At 39.3% G+C, this 6,068-nt stretch overlaps 1 long non-coding RNA gene across 1 annotated transcript; it reads left to right on the forward strand.

Moving 5' to 3' along the window:
* Nucleotides 1-1,429: 1,429 nt before the first annotated feature.
* On the forward strand, nucleotides 1,430-4,057 carry LOC128315168 (uncharacterized). Its single transcript, XR_008297644.1, has 2 exons — nucleotides 1,430-1,780; nucleotides 3,402-4,057. It is a non-coding gene; the product is annotated as an uncharacterized LOC128315168 (long non-coding RNA).
* The last annotated feature ends 2,011 nt before the right edge of the window (nucleotides 4,058-6,068 follow it).

The following is a 6,068-nucleotide window of genomic DNA, read 5'->3' on the forward strand; positions in this document are numbered from 1 at the left end:
AAGAGGGGGAAAAAACCAGTAATAAGACAGGCCTAGCCCTACCAGATACTGTTACATATTATACATTTCCTGTAACTAAAACGGTATATTAACACAAGTAGACAATTAGATAAATGGAAAAAAAAACAGAAAATATAGACCCAAGTACAAAGTGGAAATTTATGTATGTGATAAAAGTGGTACCTCAAATCACTGGGAGAAAAGTATACTTTTTAAAATTGAATGTTGGGGCACCTGGTGGCTCAGTTAAGTAACCGACTTCAGCTCAGGTCATGATCTCACATAGGTTCAAGCCCAACATCAGGCTCTCTGCTGTCAGCATGGAGCCTGCTTTGGATACTTTGCCCCCCCTCTCTGCCCCTCCTCTGCTTGCTCTCTCTCAAAATAAAATAAAATAAAATAAAATAAAATAAAATAAAATAAAATGTTAAAAAAGCTAAATGGACCTTTGAAAACATAAAATTGGATATAATTGGATATAAGTATCACCTAGGTGGAATTGCAGAAAAAAAATTTTTTTTTAATTTTTTCAACGTGACTCTTACAATGAAGAGCCAATCTGAGTACCCAAATCGAAGGCTATTCTGGAAAACCACTGGTCTGAACTTTGCAAACATGTCAATGCCAAAAGAAATAAACAAAAAAGGCTGGGGAAGTGTTCTAAATTGAAGAGAACTGAAAAGACTTAATAACTAAAAGCGATGTGTAATCCTTGTTAAATCCTGGATTTATATTTTACAAAGACCAATAGAGTAAGCAAGGTTTGGGGGTTTGGGGACCATTGAGGAAATTCGAATCTGAAATACATATATATATATATATATATATATATATATATATATATTCGATTATAATAATGTAACAACCTTTAGCGGATTCCGACTCTATGTCTTTAGAGCTCAAGATACGTTGTCTAAAGACATTGTATTGTAATCCTATGGGACAGTAGTCCTCAGTAGGGGTGATTTTGGCCGGCTCTCCCTACACACATTTGGCAGCATCTAGAAACGTTTTTAGTTGTCACAGCTGGGGGCAAGGGAGGGCTGCTACTGGCATCTAGTGCATATTGGCCAAGGATGCTACTAAACACCCTACAATGAACAAGACAGCTCATCTCCCCACACCCCCAACAAAAAATCATCTTGCCTAAAATGTCAGTAGTGCCCTGGTTGAGAAACCTAGGTGCGAGAGAATCCCTTGGTCCTAGACGCTAGATAGATATTAGGCTGAAATAAATGAAACTGTCCTTTGAGCAGGTGAAACTACCGGTAACATTTAAGGGTGAAGCGTTATGATGTTCATAACTAATTCTCAAACTGTTAATTTGAAACCACGGTACGTGTCCTTCCGCCTCGGCTTCCCTCCTCCCTCCGGGACCGGGAAAGGACGCCCCCACCCCCCACACACCCCCCCCCCCCCCACCCCGACTGGTGGAGCCTGCGCGTTGAGAGGAGCCCGCCAGCGGCCACTGCGCAGGCGCTGGGCAGCTCGCCGGACTCCCGCCGCGCTTCTCTAAAAGTTCCAGTCCAGCGGGTGGACCACCGTGCAGCGCAGCTGCACACACCAGAGAAGGCAAAAGAAAACTCCCGGGGGGCTCCGTTGGCTTCTGTGGGAGTGACAAAGATGCTTTCCCTCTAGAAGCCCGGAAGCTTTCTCCTTTGCAATCCAATGAGGGTGAAGTGAACGCCGCTCTTCCTTGTGAAGCGCCCTGCCAGGAAGAGCCAGCTGTGTGTGGACCCGCGGTACCTGGCCGTCCCCTTCCAGGCTGGATTCCGCAGAGGTGAGTTTTTATACTCTCTTTAGCGCATTCCCCACTTCCTGTGTCTGACGAGCCTGGGCAGTACTACATCTCGTGATACCACTGACTGAAAGTGCCCCGGGCAGGCGCATTCCACACCCAGCTCCTCACCAGCAAGCGCTAATCTAGGTGACATTTTAAATACCTTACAGTTCTTTAGTTTACAGTCCCTTAATCAAGGAGTTGGCACACTTTTCTTGTAAAGAGCCAGATAGCAAATATTTTAGGATTTGCAGGCCAGGAACGATCTCTCGAATATATGTCTCTGTTTCAGCAACCTCTTAAAAATGTAAAAAAAAAAAAAAAAAATCTTAGCTGCCGGTCTTAAAAACATGCACATTAGAATGATTAGATTGATCGTTCACTTTACCCAGCACGACGCTAGAGCTGCTTTCTGGCCTGCACCCTGTCCCAGGTCCTACCACAGTTGTGCAGTAAGGACTTGGGTTCCACGAGGGCTAGAACCCACCACGTTCACTGGACATCACCTGTCCAGATTAGTTTTCAAAGTTTTGGGGTCCCTGCACTTGCACCTCTGCTCCTCCTCCCTTCTAGATGGCCCCTGGTGAGTTCCTGGCAGTCGGCAAGGCCACCAAGAAACCCCCAGACCAGCAGCCAAACCCTCCTTTATTCTAAAATGGCAATTGCTTCCTATCTGGAAGCAGAAGCCAAAGTTCCTACATTGTTAATAAATTAGAATAAAGGTAATACGGGAGTTTGTCAGGCAACTGTATTTTTATAGCATTTTTTCTAGTGATAAATGTAATATATGTTCACTATGATAATTGGGAAAATACTGAAAAAATATATAGAAGAAAATAAAAATTCTCCATAACCCAATATACAAAAAAAAAGAGAGAGAAGAAGAAAAAACCCTACTAAATATTTATGTATTCTTTTCGTCCTGTTTTTCAATATATAGTAAAAGGACAACTTAATGAACAACTGGGATTTTGAAAATACTTCCTAAGAAACTTCTGTTAAAGTCCGAAATACAGAAAAGTGTACAAACTATAAATGTACAGTTCAGTAAATTTTCAAAGACTAATGCAAATATACCCTTGCAACCACCATCCAAATCAAGAAATAGACCATTCCTAGACCTTCATCCCCCTGCCCAGTCAGGGGCAGCTTCTCCCCAGACAGAACTACTGCCTTATCCTCAAATACATAGATTAGTTTTGTCTGTTTCTGAATTTCAATGAAATGAATTAACCATTAAGTTTTCTATAATATTTGGTTCTTTCACTTTATATTATAATTAAGATTCCGCCATGTTGTTGTTGCTTGTAACAGATCTCTTTTTTATTATTTTATGCTGTTGGGAATTCCATTATACAAATATAACACATTTTATGCATTATACTATTATTTTTTAAGTGACAGATTTATTGAGATATAATTCTTATATCATACGATTCATCCATTTAAAGTATACAATAGGTTTTTTAGTACAGTCACAGATAGATACAATCATCATCACAATTTTGGAACATTTTGATCACCTCAAAACAACGCCATACTCTTTAGCTGTCACCCTTGTAACCATGTTCCTGTCCTCTCCAGCCCTACCTAACCACAACTCTACTTTATGTCTTTATAGGTTTGCCTTTTGTGGACATTTCCTAAAAATGGAATCATGTAATATGGAGTCTTTTGTGACTGGTCCCTTATACTGATACTGGATATTCATGTTATTTCCAGGTTTGGGGCTATTACAAATAATATTACTGGGAACATTATTATACGTATCTGTATGTTGTTTGTATCTATGGATAGATTTGTATCACATAGATACATATTTCTATGAGATATATACCAAAGAGTGGAATAGCCCAGAGATAGGTTATGCTTATGGTTAGTTATAGTTGATGGTACCAAACTGTTTTTTAAATTTATACCCCCACCAGCGCTGTATAATGAGTTTTTATTGCTCCACACCCTCACCAACATTTGGTGGTTGTGTGATTTCAATTTATACTTCTCTGATGACTAATGAAAAAGAACATCTTTTCATGTGATTATTAGTCATTTGAATATCCTCTTTTAGTAAACCACCTATTGAGTCTTTTTTTCTGTTGTTTTTTTTGTCTTTTTCTGCTTGACTTATTTATTCTAATGTGAGTCCATTTTCATTTATAAGCACTGCTAAAAAAAACACCTTTCCCTAGCCTGTGGCTTGCATTTTAATTATCTTACTGTTAAATTTTAATGAATGTAACTTTGTTATTTTTATTAAAGTCTGATTTGTCAAACTTCCTTCATGGTTCATGCCTTTGTTGTCCTGCTTAAGAAATCATTGCCTACAAGGACTTTTCCCTATGTTACATCCAAAAACTTACTGTTTTTCTTTGAACATACAGATCTAAACATATAGAATGGATTTTGTAGCATGGTATGAAGTAAGGATTAATTTTATTTATTATTTTTTATATAGCTACCCTACTGACCACAGTCCGAAAAACCCTCCTTTCCCCACTTGCAGCACTGCCTTTGTCATAAATCAATAGAAAGACAAATCAACACAGATGTTGGAATTAGTATACAGGGACTTTAAAATCACCATGACAGATGTATCTAAGAATCTTATTAAAGAGAAGATAAAATAGATGAAAAGGTAGGAAATCTCAAGAGAGATACAGATAATAGTTTTAAAGTTTTTTTTAATGTTTATTTATTTTTGAGAGAGACAGAGTGCAAGCAAGGGAGGGGCAGAGAGAGAGGGAGACACAGAATCTGAAGCAGGCTCCAGGCTCTGAGCTGTCGGCACAGAGCCCACCACAGGGCTGGAACCCACAAACCACAAGATCATGACCGAAGCTGAAGTCGGACACTTAACTGACTGAGCGACGCAGGCACCCCGAGATAATAGTTTTAAAAAATGGAATTTCTAGGATTGAAAAGTACAGTTATCTAAAATTATTTGATAGGTTTATCAGTGGGTTGGATACAACAATGAAAGGATCATTAAACTTCAAGACAGGTTACCAGAAATCATCCAAATTTAAGTAACCTGAGAAAAAAATGTTTTTAAATAAGCGAAGCATCAATGACTATGGAATAGTATCACGTGGTCTAACATACATGAAATTGAATTTCCAAAAAGCAAGGAAAGAGAGTATGGGGCAGAAAAATATTTGAAAAAATATTTCCAAATTTGCTCAAATATATTTTATCCACGATGTTTACTTGTTTTCAGTGGAGAGCTGATCACAATATCCTAGCTTGCTATGAATGGAATTTAGAAGTTAACATAAATCTACATGAATGAGTCCCTGGCCTTTTTTTTTTTTCTTTTTGGGGGGCAGGGCAAGCACATGCACTAGCTGGGGAGGGGCAGAGGGAGAGAGAGAGAGAATCTTAAACAGGCTCCATGGTTAGTGAACCAGAAACCGTGGGGCCCCATGCGGGGCTTGATCCCACAACCATGAGATCGTGACCTGAGATGAAATAAGGAGTCAGCTGCTTAACCAACTGAGCCACCCAGGCATCCCTAAGACATTTTAAAGTCACACAAAATGTGGAAAAATACTTTGTTGGTTGGAACCATCTTGAAGACTACTATACTTTTATAAATGTTCCTACTCATTAAAGGCCAGTAGCACCACCCCAATTATGGTAGTATCAAAATGTGCTCAGTTTTTCAAAATATCCCTTTGTGCATCACATAGCCCTGCATACAATTGAGGATCCTTCTCTCAGGTGACCTGACACTGCCTCCTTTGTCCACACGCTTTTGAACCTTATCTTCTGATACTCAGATCTGTCAAACCACACTGACCTCTTTCTATCTCTTGGCTTTTAGGATTATTTTTCCCTCTTCCCCAAATGCCCCTCCCTCAAGTAGCGATATGACTGATTCTTTTCTCCTCCTCAGGTCTTTATTCAAATATTATTTCCTCAGCACAACCTGTAGATCAAACAAGACAAAACAAAAACTGTTCACGTTCTTCCCCCCCCAACCCTAGTTTATTTTTATCTATAGCCTTTCTTTGCATTTTAATTACATAATTTCCTATTGTCTCACTTTCCCCACCACTAGAATATAACTTCTGTGAGGAGGCAGAGAAATTTACCAATTTTGCTTCCTGTAGTGTCTTCAATATCAAAAATGAGTAAAACACTCTGTTAACATCTTTCTCAGGACTGACATGTGGGCAACATTAATTTATTCCTAATAGCACCCCCCCCCCATATCTTTCAGGGTATTCCTTCAGTTTTCATGAGTAAGAAACCCTGACAGGGGCACCTGGGTGGCTCAGTTGGTTAA

This window comes from Acinonyx jubatus, chromosome C2 (genome assembly GCF_027475565.1).
Source record: "Acinonyx jubatus isolate Ajub_Pintada_27869175 chromosome C2, VMU_Ajub_asm_v1.0, whole genome shotgun sequence".
NCBI lineage: Eukaryota > Metazoa > Chordata > Mammalia > Carnivora > Felidae > Acinonyx > Acinonyx jubatus.